This window comes from Pogona vitticeps, chromosome 8 (assembly GCF_051106095.1).
Source record: "Pogona vitticeps strain Pit_001003342236 chromosome 8, PviZW2.1, whole genome shotgun sequence".
Taxonomy (NCBI): Eukaryota; Metazoa; Chordata; class Lepidosauria; order Squamata; family Agamidae; genus Pogona; species Pogona vitticeps.
The window spans coordinates 12,725,481-12,743,690 of record NC_135790.1 but is presented as its reverse complement, the minus strand read 5'-3'; the positions used below and the strand labels follow the sequence as shown (position 1 = coordinate 12,743,690).

The 18,210-nt window shown below is 40.3% G+C and overlaps 1 pseudogene; it reads right to left on the bottom strand.

The window, feature by feature from the left end:
* Positions 1–18,210, bottom strand: part of LOC110071034 (E3 ubiquitin-protein ligase RNF38 pseudogene) — a 46,954-nt pseudogene that overhangs the window by 11,554 nt on the left and 17,190 nt on the right.

Here is an 18,210-nt window from a genome sequence, read left to right as displayed (position 1 = left end):
GGAACAACCTATTAACAATTAACTTCGAGAAAACCAAAATACTGGTTTTCTCTAGGCATAGTAAAGTTAAAGAATGGGTTATTGAGGGCCAGCATATAGAGCAAGTTAAAACATTTAAATACTTGGGAATTGTCTTCTCACGTACCCTCTCCTGGTCTCACCATAGACAAGCAGCAGTGCAGGTGGCTAATAACACAAGCAAAGATGATACCACTATGTCCACGGTGGGCAGTTCATCCCTGCTGCTCTACAAATAGTTTAAATATAAAATTCTTACACAGCTCCTGTATGGTATTGTGATTTGGATAAATGGTTTCAATCCCTCAGTTGAAAGTGTTCTGTCAAACTCGTTGTGACTCCTATTCACCATGCCAAGATGTGTCTCTTCAGCTGCTTTGTGTTTGGAGGCTGGCCTTCAATTGGTGGAATTTCAAGCTTAGCTGTATGCATTCCTATTCTGGTTGAAGGTGGTATATGCTCCCACAACCAGTAGGTATTTATATTATTTACAAAAAGATGTCTTTGCCAGCTCATGGCATAAGGGATTTACTGACAAATTACATCTTTTAGGCTTTGCTATGGACTTCTTTCTGAGTCAGCCTTATGATAGTACCAAGTCATTGCTTGTACAACACATTAAAGACATAGATCTCCAGTATTCACTAGCTTGTGCAGACAGGACCTGCTCACCAATGTACTTTGGTTTTAATTTTAACTTTCCCAAGTGAGCAAATCATCTATATCAAATCACAGTTCCAAAGTATTGTTTTGTCTTCTCAAGGGCTGGGTTTAATTGCTTTCCCTCAGCCTTGTTAAAAGGGTGCTTTAATAACATTCCTTATAGAGAAATGATATGCCCCTGTGGGGAACAAACAGTTGAGTCCTTGGCACACACCATTTTAGAATGTAGCTTATATAGGTCTGAATGTAACCAATATCTCTACCCAATAATGTATAAATGTACTAGTATACTTCACACAGACTACTTGAAGTTTTTGCTGTCTGGAGAGAACCAATTAATAACACAGTTGGTGGCTAAGTTTTTATTCACAGTTTTAAGAATTCGTAAAATGTTATATTAAGACAACTACATGACTCAAGTTATATACTGCTGATATGTTCTAACAATTTACTTATTCTGAATATCTTATATGTGTTTATTTTTGTATTTTCGGGTCTATGACTGCATAATAATAAAACTAAACTAAACTAAACTAGCTTAATGTAGATAACATAATATCAAATGTGGGGAAAATGTTTATTAAATCTCCATTTTGAGTACAAAAGTTCAAAGAAATTGTTTCTGCTTTGTCACACCCTCTTCTTAAGCCTAGCTTTGTTGTTTAGTCGTTTAGTCATGTCTGACTCTTCATAACCCCAAAGACCAGAGTATGCCAGGCCCTCCTGTCTTCTACTGTCTCCCGGAGTTGGCTCAAATTCATGTTGGTAGCTTTGATGACACTGTCCAACCATCTCATCCTCTGTCGTCCCCTTTTCCTCTTGCCCTCACACTTTCCCAACATCAGGTTCTTTTCCAGGGAGTTTTCTCTTCTCATCAGATGGACAAAGTATTGGAGCCTCAGCTTCAGGATCTGTCCTTCCAGTGAGCACTTGGGGTTGATTTCCTTTAGAATAGATATGTGTGTTCTCCTTGCAGTCCAGGGGACTCTCAAGAATCTCCTCCAGCACCACAATTCAAAAGCATCAATTCTTCAGCAGTCAGCTTTCTTTATGGTCCAGCTCTCACTCCCATACATCACTAGAGGAAAAACCATAGCTTTGACTATGCAGACCTTTGTTGGCAAGGTGATGTCTCTGCTTTTTAAGATGCTGTTGATGTTTCTCATCACTTTCCTGCCAAGAAGCAGGGGTCTTATAATTTCGTGGCTGCTGTAACCATCTGCAGTGATCATGGAGACCAAGAAAGTAATTTCTGTCACTGCCTCCATATCTTCCTCTTCTATTTGACATGAGGTGATGGGACCAGTGGCCATGGCTCAGCTTAAGAGCCTAGCGCATGGCTCTTATGCTGAGCATATAGTGTTTCTGTCTGTTGAATTCCTAGAGGTTACTCCAGGTCCCTTCCTGGTGTTACTCCTAAAAAACAACAACAACACTCATCTGTCTGCCTTTGTCTGTTTGGTCTCCTTCCTCCAGTAGACCTTTCCTTCCTATGCCTCCCCTGGGAAACTCCTGTTTGCTCCACCATTTTGCTTGCTCTGGTTGCAAGCTTCCTATGTCTGCCTTAGCTTTATTCCTCAGCTGTGCTCAGTTTGGAATCAGGAATTTTTTTAAAAAGTGTTATTCAGTACTTTGAATAACAGAATAGCCAGAATTTTCTCTAAATGAGTTGGCTTTTTTCAGTTTTTCCCCTCTAACCTCTTTTGATGTCAAACACAGTTTCTCCGGATACAAGAGCATACTGATGGACAACAGAAGGAGTTTTTGTGATGAGATGGGTTTTTGAATTAAAATCTTGTAAGGAATATGGGGTTTGTAATTAAGAAATGAGCAAGAGAGGTTCCAGTAACGGGATGCTTCAGACACTTGGAAGCTATCCTGGAGTTCAAAATGCTTGTGAGTAAGGAGTTAATGAAGCCCAGTGGAGTTCTATTGAGCATTCCAGAGGAGACGGCAATCTATCACCCATCCAAACAGAGGATTTACTGGCTCCGGGGTCGCAGGCAGAGAGACGGCAGGAAGGAGAGACGTCACCCCGTGGAGCTATCTCCGCTGATGAATTGACATCTGGCAGAGCACTGGAGGATGTCAGCGCACTGGAATGCATCGCAGCCCAACCCCCAGGTCTTTCTCAAAGACAGGTGAGAAACTCTGGAATTAGTTTTGGAACTGTGGGTTTGCCTGCTAAGGGGGAGGAAGTGCTTCCGGAAGGTCTTTGCTTAGAAGCAATAGCAGAATCTCATTCGCTCCCGGACTTGGGAGAATGCCCAGCAGTAGTGACTATTTCAGATCAGAATGAACAGCTTACAGTTCCTCAGTTGCCTGAGCAACTGGAAACAGTGAGATCTGAAGGAATTCGTGAGGGGGAGAGATGCCAGGAGGATGATGTAATGGAGACTCAGCTTGATCCTTTGCTAGGACTTGTGCCAGTAGATCTTGATGCATGTCAGATCTCAAGCGACCCCCCCGTTCTTAGTCCAGTTATGTCAATTGGAACCCCCACATTTGACTCAGAGGAGGTGAACGACCCCCCTTCTCTTAGCCCAGGGGAGACAGTGAAAATGGACACGGTGAGGTTGGCTGGCATTCCCTGGACTTCATGGCAACTTGGCAGAAAAGCAATGGTCCATGGGGGTGGACTAATTAGAAGAGGGGAGAACACATCAAAGCAGCCCGAAGGAGATAAAGTATCTTTACCAGAGACATTGCATAATGCTACAGGAGGAGTTAATTGTAAGGAGGCTGTGCAGCATGGACCTTCACAATGTTTTAATGGTACAAGAAAATGTGTTGCTAATCCTGTAAACTTGGTTCAAGATAAGAAACTGCATTTAAACTTGTCAGGATGTGAGTCTGTTTCTAACACAACCAGTGGATGTGGAAGTGCTAACTTGTTGGAATTACAAAGTGATGATTTTTCTCCAGAGACTGGAATCATGTCTGGGAAACTTGGCTCTGTACCAAAGTTGATACTTCCTTCGAGGCCTTTGGACAGGAAAGGGGATCTTAACCAGCCTAATCTCCAAGTTGTGGGAGCTAGTATTGATTCTGGAATGTCTAATATTTGTTTGAACAATAATATGACTTTGGGAACGATTCGGGAATTGACCAAATTCCCGCCCAGAGTGGTAGAACATACCAGATGGGCGGGGTATAAATCAAATAAATAATAACAAACAAACAGAGGATGACATTACGCCTAATAGCATTCCTGAGGCTGTGCAGAGAGCTCCCGGGGGAAACCTGGTGCAACAGCGGCCTCTTGTGACCAAACCTGATAGCACAGCTAAGTCAGCAATACGGGTTTTCAGGTGTGTTGCATTTCTGGACCAAGAGATTCCTGACATTGTACCTGTGGTGACAGAGGTAGACCAAGAAAATGATGAGCAAGGTGGAGAAAGTGATGAGGGAGATGTTGGAATTGAAGGCATTGGTCAGTTTAGCACAGAACAGATATTGGAGTCTGTGTTAGTTCATTACCAAGGTGTTTTCTCTGATTCACCTGGAGAGACTAATATGATGAAACATTCTATTACAGTTAAAGATGGTTTGGCTGCTGTTTCTATTCCTGTAGTCATAGAAGGGACTAATGTCAATTTAGTGACTGAAACTGTTGAAGATCTTATTTCTAAAAGGAGTTCTTGAATCATGTCATACAGCTATATTCAATACTGTTTCAATTTGTCAGGGCGAACAGGATTCTGATCTTAAGGTGGAATTAGATTTTAGCCAGCTGAATAAGTTCACTGAATCAGACACTATTCCTACACTCAATGTTGACACATTAGTTGAAATTGTGGCAAACGCTGAATTCATTTCTGTGGTTGGAATTAAAGGAGGGCTTTATCAGATTTTAATTAAAGAGGAACATCGCCCCTATACATCATTTACTTGCTCTAGGGGAACTTACCAAGTCAGAAAGTTGACACCTGGATTGAAAAATATCTATGTTACTTTTCAGAAATTGGTTAATGAGTTACTTGGTGATTTATATTATGCATTTGCCTATGTAAATCAAATTGTAATTCACAGCCATGACCAGATGTTACATGTAAGGCACATAGAAACAGTATTACGCAGAATGAGGAGTGCAGGGTTGAAAATTCAAATGGATCATTGTGTTTGGTTTGAAGGGAGTGTACCCTACCTAAAATATTGGATTGGGCCTAATTATCCTCTACCTGAGTATCTCAGAGTGAAAGCTATTAATGATTGGCCTGTCCCTACAGAAAGAGAATAGATTTTGGTATTTTTTAAATTAGTTGACCATTTCCAAAGGTATATTAATGGTTACAGTAATTTGGTATCACCTCTAAAGAAATTAATAAGGAAATCAAAATCTGTTGCAATGGAGTGGACACATGAATGTAACCAATCTTTTGAGTCTTTAAAAATGTTACTTATAACAGAACCAATCTTGCAATCAGCTGATTTTGCTAAACCCATGATAATTCAAACTGCTTTTTCAGGAAAAGGTCTGAGCGCTATTTTATTACAAGAAGATAATACTAAATTTTTACACCCCGTAGCTTATGTGGCCAGAAAATTGAAGGAGAGAGAGAGAGAAAGTATAATTGTCAGGAGGGAAATGCTTATTCATTTTTGTGGGCTCTTAACGTTTTTAGAATATATGTATGTACACGGAAAGTGGTTATTCAAGCAGACAAAATTGCTATGACCTTCTTAGAGAGACAGAGACATCGAAGCCCAAGATTAATGCAATGGCATTTCAGATTGCAAAAATATGATTTTGACATTGAACATCTGCCTGGAAACAAGGCCTTGATTGCTCACAGTTTATCTAGAATGTTTAGTGAAGATGCAAGGGGAGAAACTGGCTAGAATTGTAAAAATCTGATGTTTAATTTTCTTGATATTCTGTATTACAATGTTCCTGAGCATACATAGAGTGTTTTATCCATTATTACTTCATATCAGTATATTAGTTTACCAAGTTATTATTATGTTAACCATTGTTTCACTATTTTACTGTTTCATGACTGGAGTGCTATCTGAGCATATGCAGAGTGATGTATTTAATTAGTTAGCATAACCAATTAACATGTTTGTTCTTCTGTTTTTCAGACTAGTAGAAGGGTCTAACGCAATTTTCTCTCATGTATTGCAAATACTGTGATTATAATGATTCTCATGTATCAATTATTTTGCTAGTTTAGAAGCACATTTGAAATGTATTACTTTAGGTTGAAGTTAATATTTTTCTCTATTTTGTTAATGCTTAATTATGGCATCTCATCTTATTCAGTTATCAAAATTAGAACTCAAATTATTCAGAAATTTTATTAATCTTCCAGGGGCTTGTGATGAGATGGGTTTTTGAATTAAAATCTTGTAAGGAATATGGGGTTTGTAATTAAGAAATGAGTAAGAGAAGTTCCATCTTGTTTCTTTGTATGAAGTATCTATGTTATGCTGACAGGTTGTTTTCTAGGCGAACAGAGAGAATGTTATTCTGATAGCCTGAGAAAAGGACTCAGTGTGATTAGATGGAAATTGTTGTGACTCTTTGCTAAACCACAGTACCCAAATAACATCTGGTGTGTATGGGAAAGAAGTCATGTGGTGCAACAGGACTGTTTGCCTAGTAACAAACTCTGATTGGATGACATCGTGGGAAGGTGCGATAAGCCCTTGCCAGTTACTCTTGAAAAAGGAACTTTTTGCCTACGGACATTGTCTTTAAAGACCGACTCTTCAGTCATTCGGGACTCATTCTAATGTCTTTCGTGACTTACCCTGAAGTCTATCGTGACTACTCTCTATATGGACTGATCCTTATACTATACTGGATTACCCTTGGACCTATGGGCTTTTTCCTAAGGACTATGGATTATTTCTCTATGAACTCTTATTTTTGGAATACTTCATATGGACTATGCTCTTGTAATTTTGTAAGGACAATGAGACATTTACTGGATTTTTCTTTTTGGTACAGGATTTTTATTCTACAGAATCACTGAGGACTATAGCCTATTTATAACATGCTTGGTTTATTTTGTTTTTCCTGATGAATTACTTGACTGGAACTGTTGTTATTCTTTTTAATGGCTTTTTGTATTCTTGTAAGGTTTTTGAACACTTTTCTATTTTTCATGTTTTCTTTGCATCACTACAGAGTTGTAAATAACTAACACAATGCTTATTTACTTGCTTGGCTTAGTTTGGTTTTGATACCTAATAACATGCTTATTTTTTTTTTAATAAAATACTGATTATAAAAATCAATTGGTTTCCTGAACAGTAACACTTGTCTTAGGGTCATCTGAGAGTTCTGCCTCGGCCTAGCATACTTCAGGAGTCCTGCCTGTGATGCTAGTTAAGTCTAAGGTCTACAAAGCCCATATGTTTTTGTTTCAGTAATATCTGAGAGTACAAGGGTATTCTTATGCGGGCAGACTTGTAAAAAGGAGGGTTGTAGCACGGCTAGCTGAGCTCCAGGATTCCCTCAGGCTATTTTAGCGTGTGCAAACTCCTGATTACTCTCTGTCCAGGCTTTCACGCGTGCTTTTGAGCTCCGTGATTGCTGACAGTTTTGACTTTCATAATCTCAAGATGCATGTGATCATCCAATGTAATTCTGCTGTTGATGAAAACTATTCCAGGTATAGCCATTTTACTCTCAAAATCTTCATTTGCTTCCTTCAGTACTAGCACTTCTACACTTTAAGTGAAGAACACAGCTTTAATTTTTATGTATATGTATAATTTCAGAAAAATTGCAAACATAGTTTTTGTTTAATTGGTCACATTTAAATTATTTTAAGTTCATAAAGGCTTGCATATTTCTGCCATTTTCGTCACAGAAATCCTTGCCTTAGTAATATTATTCTTTCTCTCTCCTACTGTAAAATTCAGTTTATCTTTCTTTTTGTCCATTACCACATTAAAATCTCCTGCCAACTTACAAAACTCTTCAGCATCTCTTCTAATTCTTTAAATACCTCTCTGTGAAAAAGTTTCTTTATTATATATTAACTAATGTATATTCTCCTCTCATTAAACCTTGTTTGCCCATAAGGTTAAACCTCATTTGTCCATTAAACCTTATCTGCCCATAAATATCTGTCCATTTTACCCTTTTTCATTTTATTCACCTTGAATCACATTATTTGTATATTATTATTGTCACTCCTCTTGATTTTGAGTTCCCATAAGCCCATGATAATGTAAGTTCATTTACACCATCTTTTTTTGCATTTTTCTTGTAGAAGTACAATATCTGCTTTGTATTTCTACAAAGCATTTAACATTGCTTCAATTCTTTTCTTTTTTTAAAAAAAAACAATTCCTAGGCCCTTAACATTCAAAGTTAAAACTCTTTAAGTTTTGACCATTTCACTTTACCATCATAGCACAAAAATTACCAATTTCCCCCAAAATATCTAATTTAACTAAACTACAGCCTAATCCCTCAAAACCTTGATGTTATTGCTGTTTAGTTGTTAAGTCATATCCGACTCTTCATAACCCTATGGACCAGAGCATGCCAGGCCTCAAAACTTACACATCTACAAATAACTTCATCTTCCCCTTTCTTTCATATGGGCATAATAAACCAGCGCATCGGTTCTTCTAAATCCCCTGTAGGATTTAAATCCCCCATTCTGAACACCTACCTATGAAGCTCCCACAATCTCTATCTATTAGCATCTGTTCATCCCGAAGTTCCCAATGTTTCAATCTGCATAAGCTTCAGTCAGATGGCTTATCAGCTTTTATTGTTTTCATGGTACCATTTGTGCTTTCTAGCCATATAGCAAATATCAGAAAGCAGTTTAAAAAACCTCCATTTTATGCAGCACACATAACAGTTTTCAATATTTTATGATGTCATATCATCTTCATCCAGCAGATGGCAGGCTCTAATCATAAAAGTGTGTGTTACTTTCAAGTCAGCCCTGTTGAGCTAGACAGGAGGACAAAGTTTTTCTTTCCCTGATGAATTTCTTGTATTGGTATCAGCTTTCAGATCTCAAGACACTAATATTGTACATCCAATAATATTTTTCTTTTTTATATATCATTTAAAACCAGCATAACAACATATAACAGTGCAATGATTCTGTTGCTTGTGGCTGCAAACCAATTTTGCAAGGTAGAAAATACCCAAAACCCACACAATATTCAGAGCATCCAAGTGCATTTATACTCCACTTTTCTCCCTAAAAAGGACCCAAGGCAGCTGACATCATTAAAAGACAATATTTAATGTTAATAATAGTAACTATACAAATACAAAAAGCAACACCAAAACACATTCAAAGCAGTAAGGTAAAACAATCCATTTAACTCACCCTGGCAACTAAGGGGGCCAGTCACTCAGGGAAAGCTTGCTGAAGAGAAAGGTATTTGCCTTCTTGATGATGGACATACATGATGGGGCTGGCCTGGCTTCCTGTGGGAGGAAGTTCCAGAGTCTGGGAGCAGCAACAGAGAAGGCCCTCTCTCATGTCCCCACCAAATACACATGTGAAGGTGGTGGAACTAATAAAAAGCATCCTCCTGATGATCTTAACATGAGCAGGCTCACAAACAGAGATGTGGTCTTGGGCTCAAGCCATTTAGGGCTTTATTGGTTAAAACTAGTACTTGAATTGTGCCCCAAAATGGATCATCAGCCACTGGAGTGCCCCAAAATGACCAGTGCAGCTGCTGTAACAGGTTGATTCTCTGTGGTCAGCCCCACTTATCAATCTAGCTAATCTGTTTTGGACCCACTGAAGTTTTCTGACATGTTCTGTTGGAAGCACCATGTACAGTAATCCAGCCAGGCATGTGTCACCATGGCCAGATCACATCTCTCCAGAAATTGGTGCAGATGGCACACTTGTTTTAATTGTTCAAGTGTGCTCCTGGCCACTGTCAAAACCTGGGCATCCACATTCAGAGGCAAATCCAGTATCTCCCCCAAGCTGCATACCTGTGTTTTCAGAGGGAGTGTAACCCTATCCAGCACAGGCTGCTTCATTGTTCCTTGATCTGCCATTTTACTAACCAGGAGCACCTTTATCTTTTCTGGATTAAGTTTCAGTTTATTTACCCTCACCCACTCCATTACTGACACTGGACACTAATCTACCTCCATAACAGCTTTCCTCAGATTTAGATGGCAAGGAGAGATAGAGCTGGCTGTCATCCACATACTAGTGACACCAAACTCCAGAACCCCAGACAATCTCTCCAGTGGTTTCATGTAGATGTTAAATAACATTGGAAACAAAATAGAACCTTGAAGGGACCCTATAGGTGTCATACAGGAGTGTCCCAGTACTACCTTCTGAGTTATCCAGGGAGAACCAGAGCCACTATAAAACTCTGCCTCCAAGTCCCATCCCAGAAAGATAACCATAGTTGATGGTACTGAAAGTTACTGAGAGAACCAATAAAACCAATAAGGACATACTCCCCATCTCCAGTTGCTAGCATAGGCCATCCTTTCAGCTATGATTTCTGCTCAGTAGTTGCCTTCAAGAAGGTGGATATATCTTAGTCTGCACCAGGGATCATGCATCCTCGGGCTTAGTTTGCAAGTTGTAACCCACGCGCAAACACATAGACACATACATACACATCCCTCCCTCAATTTTCTACATACATTTAAACAAGCGGATGAATCCACCTGTCCCTCTTTCACACCTTCCTTCCCGCCTTAATTGAAGCCTTCCATCCTTCTTGCCTCAGTTCCTTTTTTCATGGTTTTGAGTCAGTCTCTCTCTCTCATAGATACACACACACCCTCCTTCAATTTTCTACATACATTTAAACAAGCTGATGAATCCACCCATCTCCTCTCTTGCACCTACCTTCCTACATTAATTGCAGCTTTCCATCTCTGATGGAAGTAGTCATTCACAAGCCAGATTGACTGCCCTGGGCTGTTCTCAGTAAACAATAAAGCGGCCTTATCTCCGATCTCTAAAAGAACTGATTTACAAGTGCCACAACCAAGGAAGCAGAGAGAGGTGGCTGATAATTGTGCAGTTTGAGGTTCGGCTGAGTGGGGTGGGGGATAGTGCTCCACTTGGGTGCCAAGTGAGAGGTCTCCATGTGCCAGCTGTGGCATGCATGCCATAGGTTCGCCATCACTGACCTAGGCCATCAAATTGGTCAAGGTGAGATACAACCAATTCAAGCTAAGGTTGACAGTATTCAACAATGGCCTGTACCTATTAACAAGAAATAGGTCCAGTCATTTTTTTGGCTTAGTTGGGTATTATAGATGTTTCATTCCTAACTAGTGATTTGACTGTACCTCTTACAAAGTTAACTAAAAAGCACATGCCTATCAAAGTAAATTGGACTCAAGAATGTTAGAGAGCATTTGATGCCTTGAAAGCTAAAATGATGACTGTTCCAATTCTGATACCATCTGATTTTGCTATGCCTTTTGTTTTACAGACAGACACTTCAGAATGGGGCCTAGGTTCTCTTTTGTTACAGGCAGATTTTGATGGAAAATTACATCCTATTTCTTTTTACAGCAAGAAGCTTTTGCCTTGTGAACAAGCTTATTCTGTACCTGAAAAAGAGGCGCTATCGATTGTCTGATATTTGAGCTGTTTGAGACCATACCTGTGGGGCCACAGATTCATTTTACAGACTGACCATCATGCTCTGGTCTGGATGCAGAAAACGGAATCTCATAATCAAAAGCTTTTGTGTTGGTGTTTAACTTCACAGGATTTTGACTTTGAAATTCAGCCCATTCCTGGCAGGATGAATAGCTTGGCTGACAATCTGTCCAGAATGTACCATGGACTGGCAGACGGTTAAAGATATTTTTTCTGTTCCAATGGTTCCTGGTCATAACCAGAGTGCATTGTTACTGTTTTGCTACTAACTTGTTATGTTCTATTTTTCAGACTCCTAGAATTGCATTTACAACAGAGTTCTATATTCAATTGCTGCTGTTAGAACTTTGCATACCTCATGCTTTTGCTAGATAGTTTGCAAGCTTAAAATTTGATTTTTTTAAATTATTACATTGTATAACCTTAACATAGTGTTCAGCTAGAATACTAGGCCAAAATATGTAACCTAGCTTTGTTTAGTCAAAAACGCTAGATTGTATAAAACCCTGGATATTTGAATTCCAAGGGAAGGCATATAATGAACTGAAGGATACTGGGACTTATAGTCATATAAATATGGAGTCTGTTAGGTTCTGTGTAAAATGAGTTAAAAGCAGTGGGATGTGTGAGAGTGTTTTTGCAGAGCTACTTGCTGGGTACAGAGATAAGAATCCAAGGCTGAAGAAGCTGGAAAGAAGACCAGACAAGAATACTGCTTAATTGGAAGTGAGATAAGATACCTGTGGGTCTCGTGTGAAATATGGGTGCAGAGTTGTGTAAAGCCTTCTTGCAATTAATTGGTTGACAGCTAGAAAATGTCAGGAAGAAGAAGGTCTTAGACATGTAGAAAAATGATTGTTTGTGTATGTGAAAAGATGGTTCGTCCATGTTCGGGAATGTAAGAATGTAAGAAAAAAGGTTTGCCTTTTGAAAAGAGGAGAAGGGGGAGTGAATAGCCCAGCTTAGAAGTCAAAATGATTACTTAACTTAGATTTTAGTTGTTCTTATTTTATTTAGAAATAGAAGCTTTATTTAACCATTGTAATAGATGCTAACATGCACTGGATTATGGAGAAAACCAGGGAGTTCCAGAAAAATATCTGCTTCTGCTTCATTGACTACGCAAAAACCTTTGACTGTGTGGATCACAGCAAACTAAAGAAATGGGAGTGCCTGACCACGTTATCTATCTCCTGAGTGTGACAGAAAGCAAAAGTTAGAATTGGATATGGAACAACTGGGAAAGGAGTATGACAAGGCTGCTTATTTTAACTTACATGCAGAATACATCATGCAAAAGGCTGGACTGGACACTTTTTTTCCTATCCAGTGAGTTAGAGTCTGTAATAAAGTTGCTTCCCCCAGTGATCATCCACTGTTAAGATACTGTACGTAGACCTCTGGCTCCCAGCCAGGCCTTCTTCCTGAGACAAAGTGTCTCTCCCTGCCTCTAGTCATCAAATAAACAGAAATATCAGCTTTAGCTCTTTCCAGTATTTGCTGATTTGGGTCACCTCAGCTTCTCTGCCCTTTGTCTCCGCTTTGACCCCTCAGAACTCTGTCCTTTGAGCTCAGGACAAGCTAGCCAACTGGTCCCAGTTTCTGCTTGAGGTAGACTCCATCTAGAAATGGTTTCCTTAAAGCCTGTCCCTATCTTAGTCCCCAGATCTGAGCTTAGGAGCCTTCCTACTAAGCTTTTTCCCCCTGAAAAAGCCCTAGGAAGTTACCCACTCCTTTCACTCAGGTTACCTGACTAAAATATATTTTTCTGCTCTGGGAACCTTTCTGTTTCTAGGTGTTACTGAATTAAATCGTATCCCAACCACTGGTCACCACTTATGTGGTGATCTCCTCTGAAGCCCCTATTCCCTCAGGCTTTCATGAGGTTCTCACTCTTCTTCTCTCTTCGCTGCCACCAGGTATTACTGCCTTAATACCATTTAATCATTAAGACATGTGTACTTTTAAAACTTAATTCAGTTTATTAGATCAGGGAAGTTAACATATGATTACTATTCAATAGGTAAATCACAGGTTGCTAATCACTTGTATTTGAATCAGTCCTACTTTGACTTTAAAATTCTATTAACACTCTGTTCCATTCAGTGTTCTTACAGATCTCTAACTCACTCTTAGTAGACTTTTAAGTTTCACACTGTCTCTTACTACCAGAATCTCTCTCAGACTCCATACACCAGTCTTTTATATCCAGCCCCCTCTCCCTTGGCGCCGCCTTCCATCTGCTCATTGGCTCCCACTCCACTGTTCAGCTGTGATGGACAGGTGAGGGTAGGGCTGTTTGCTACAGAAGGTGAAAGAGGAGAGTGCAAAAAATGGTCTGAAGTTCAACATCAAAAAAATGAAGCTCATGGCCACTGGTCCCATCACCTCTTGGCAAATAGAAGGGGAAGATATGGAGGCAGTGACAGATTTTACTTTCTTGGGCTCCATGATCACTGCAGATGGTGACAGCAACCACAAAATTAAAAGATCCCTGCTTCTTAGGAGGAAAGTGATGACAAACCTAGACAGCATCTTAAAAAGCAGAGAAATCACCTTGCCGACAAAGGTCCGCATAGTCAAAGCTCTGGTTTTTCCAGTAGCGGTGTATGGAAGTGAGAGTTGAACCATAAAGAAGCCTGAGCACCAAATAATTGAGGCTTTTGAATTGTGGTTTTGGAGGAGGCTCTTGAGAGTCCCCTGGACTGCAAGAACAAACCTATCAATTCTAAAGAAAATCAACCCTGAGTGCTTCCTGGAAGGACAGATCCTGAAGCTGGCGCTTGAATACTTTGGCCATCTCATGAGAAGAAGACACTCCCTGGAAAAGTCCCTGATGCTGGGAAAGTGTGAAGGCAAGAGGAGAAGGAGACGACAGAGGACGAGATGGTTGGACAATGTCATTGAAGCAACTAACATGAATTTGACCAAGGCAGTGGAAGACAGGAGGGCCTGGCATGCTCTAGTCCATGGGGTCATGAAGAGTATTCTCTTCTCATGAGATGGCGAAAGTATTGGAGCCTCAACTTCAGGATCCATCCTTCCAGTGAGCACTCAGGGTTGATTTCCTTTAGAATAGATAGATTTGTTCTCCTTGCAGCCCAGGGGACTCTCAAGAGCCTCCTCAGCACCACAATTCAGAAGCATCAATTATTTGGCATTCAGGCTTCTTTATGGTCCAGCTCTCACTTCCATACATCGCTATGACCTTTGTTGGCAAGGAAATATACATATACCCATGTATATTTTACACAAATGAAGAATGAAACATCTTCTGGTCTATCTGTTAGAATGCGTTGTGAGATTTAAGTGATCTTAAGAAGCTGAAAAATGTATTGATTTAAATTCTGTTGGCAAAATTGTGTTTCATAAATTCTGATAATGTCATCAGCAGATTATTTTAGTATTTAATTTGAATTGAATTTAAACTTTCCTGGGGAAACCTTGGCAGCTTTGGGATGAGGGAGATTTTAATATCTGAAAATCACCACTGCTGGCATTGTGATGAAGTGTATTTTTCTAATTAGAGATGGGTTATGTAGTCATGTCTTAACCATAGAGGAATCCATTTTGAGTCTGACACAGGCTAAGTTCTGGAAAATTACTAGTAGTTATTTTCAGCTTTTCTTATCGCTGCAGCTGGAGAGAAAAACACGGCAGAGTCAAAATATCTCTAACCTGAATGATAAACAATTCTTTGGTGTTGGTGGGAAAGTAGGGTGTACCCTATGCTAATTCTTGCCTTCGTGATTGGTTGAATATGTCAGGAGGGGGCAGGTTGGAGAAATTTACAAGGGTTGGAAAAAGTAACTGAGGAAGAAGAGAGTTTTTGGGTATCTGAAAACATGGCGTTGCATTTCTTTGATCCAAGCGAAGGAACCTAATTCAACAATATGGACTGCGTAAGAATATCGTTTGTTTACCTTAGTTTATAGTTTAGATTTTGTTTTGTTTAATAGTTAATTTTTATAGAAGGTGCTGAACCGTTATGCTGTTGCTTAGAAATGAAACTGTAGAGAAATGCTTTCTTTGTTCACTTAAATAAACTCCTGTTGTTTAATAATTGGCCTTTCTAGTCCTTTGAACAGAACAGTTTCCCTATAGATAATTAATTTGGCTTACGTTACCAAAATTGAGTCATTAAACAGTAAAGATGCGGTATTAAGTGGTTTCTTTTTAATAAAATCGAAACAGCCTTAAATGCAGGCTGCCAAGAGTTCATGTCCCGGGAACTGTGTTGACTCAAGCAGTTAACTTCGAATGGGAGTGAAGGGAGCCTGGATTTTCCTGTTTCGTGGTTTTTGATCTCATTTATGGGACCAATAACTCACATGGTGGCACGGTGTTACGATCCACGGGCCTGATTTACAACCTGATTTCAGTAGTGTTACACCCGGGCTTTCTCTTTACACACAGTTTGCTTTGGATTTATCCAGATGCTGTGGTAAATTGAAGCTGAGGGTCAGGCACGGACTGCTTTCAGTTTGAAACAAGGCAGCAATACAGCGTGGGTTGTCCTGCTAACTGTTTAAATATTTTTTTTTCTCTGCTCTATTTCTTTTAACTGAAGCCCTGGCTGAAAAGGGTCAGTTGTGGGGGTGGATTCTGTTAAAGGACTAAGTGTAAATTTCTAAAGTAAGCTTTTTCGTTGCTAGGCACAGCTAAGGCACAGCACCTTATCAGGGTTTTCAGGGCAGTTTTATGGCTGGCGGTAATTGATTGCCGAAACAGTGGGAGGTTTACAGCTCAGCGGCTGCAAGCGGTCAGCATGGCTCAGCATGTTACTGAGAGGAGAACTGGCCGGAGGAAAACATCCAGCGAATTGAGGTTGCTGATGGAGGAATCGGAGGGGGAACAATCAATTGTGGAAGATTCAGTTGAAGAAGACCAATTGGATTTACAAATGGCTGGGTACCCCCAGGAGTTTGACCCACTGCCTATTCCAAGCCGGAGAAATTCCAGAGGGTGAGCGGAGGAGCAACATCCCCGACCTACAGAGGAAGCCGTTGGTGAGAATCCGTCTGGTGCGGGGGGGGCGGAATCCACCCACACCGATGCCAGTGTCTGAGGAGTTAACCCAGCTGGTTGCAGATCTAGTGAGGACCCAAAAGGAGTTTGTTAACACTTTGAATCAGGCTGAGAAAGTGAAGACTAAGTGCAGAGAGCAAAAAGTGCAAGAGCTGCAGGAAAAGAGAAAGGCTAAACAGGCAATTAAAGACTCTATAGCCAGTGTGGATAGGGGAAGTCTACCTAGATACCAGGAGGGCGATTGTGTGTTGAGCTTCCTTAAGAATTTCGAGCAATCTTGCCAAGATTTGGAGATACCTAGGGACTGGTACATCAAACTACTTTGTACACAAATTTCTGGTCAATTAGCCACAATAATAGCCAAAGTGGCTGAGGAAGATTATGATTGGTCTGAATTAGTTTGGGTTATTAAACAGCGATTTGGTTATACAAAAGAGCTATTGAGGCAGAATTTTTAGGAAAATCAAAAAACTGCCTAATGAGAGTTATGCAGCTTTAGCTGACAGGCTGGAATTTTTAGGAGACCAATGGCTGGACTCTTTGAAAATCAGATCTGTAGCAGATATGAGAAAGGCATTATTCATGGAGCAATTTATGAACTTGGTCCCTTTAGAGTTGAGGAGTTCTTTACTAGAGAAAGAATTTAAAGACCTCCAATCCCTTGCGCTGAGGACTGACGAATTGTTATCGTTTAGAAAGCCTGAACCAGCGCCTAGAGCCAGAGCAGAGGCGCCTAGAGCGGAGGCACCTAAGAGACAAAGCCAAGCTGATTTTAAAAAGCCTTACCATCAAGAGTATAGGCAGACTTCAACTGATCAGCGCAGGAGTTTAGCTCCAAATCAAAGCAGACCCACTTTTGCTTGTTTTAAATGCGGTGGCCCTCATCTACAAAAGGACTGTGGACTATCTCAAGGACCCCCTAGTCAAGCTAGGAAGTCAGATGTTAGGACACCGGTACCTGCACCATGCAAATCTAAGGGAGGCACACCCAAAGTATCTCTGGTAAGCCCTAACACCCCAGAGAGTCAACAAGTACCAACTCAAAGCCAGTCTGTCATGGGTACAGTGCCTAGACAGAATCAACCCAGTGGGAGTACTACCGCTTCACTAGCCAGTGATAGACAGGCAGCGGTAAATTACTATGTGCCTCAAATATTAGATGTTCGTGGAGGAGAACAAGCAGGAGCTATAAGACAGTCTCCACAGGGGAAAAAGTATACCCTGATGGACCCGGGTTGCGTGATCCCTGAGTCTCAGAAAGAATGGGCTATGAAGACTTATTCTGCGGAGGTGATTTTGTATACTGATAAAGAACAGGTGGTTCTAAATGCTTACAGTGATTCTGGTGCTGAACTTTCTTCCATATCCTGAAAATTTTTGCACCCAGAACTAATTTTGGACAATTTAAGGTTACCCATTAGGACCTATGGTTCAGGAGAGGCGGGAGAACAACATATTCCTCTCGCGTTTGTGGAATTATCGTTCAAAAATTGGCGTGGTACTAAACTTTGCCTCACTCATGAGGGGAAACCTGACTTCTTGCTGGGAAATGACCTCACCTATTTGAATTTTAAGCAGAGTCAGGAAGGTCCTGCTGTTAAAGTGGTTACCCGTTCCCAAACCCAAAAAGCAGAGACTGGGAGTGTTTCTGATGAAGCTGTCCCTACTACAAACTTAGAACAGCAGCAACATCTAGTGGCAGAACAAGATAATGCAGCTAATACAGAAGTGGAAATAGAGGAATCAGTGCCTATGGGGTCAGTTGAGTTTAAAGTGAAGCAAATGACTGATCCCTCACTAGCTTCCTTGAGAGCACAAGCAGATGACTATGCTCAAAACCCAATAACACAGCAAGTTAACTTTGTGTGGGGCCAGAATGGACTTTTGTATAGAGAATATCATCCCAAAT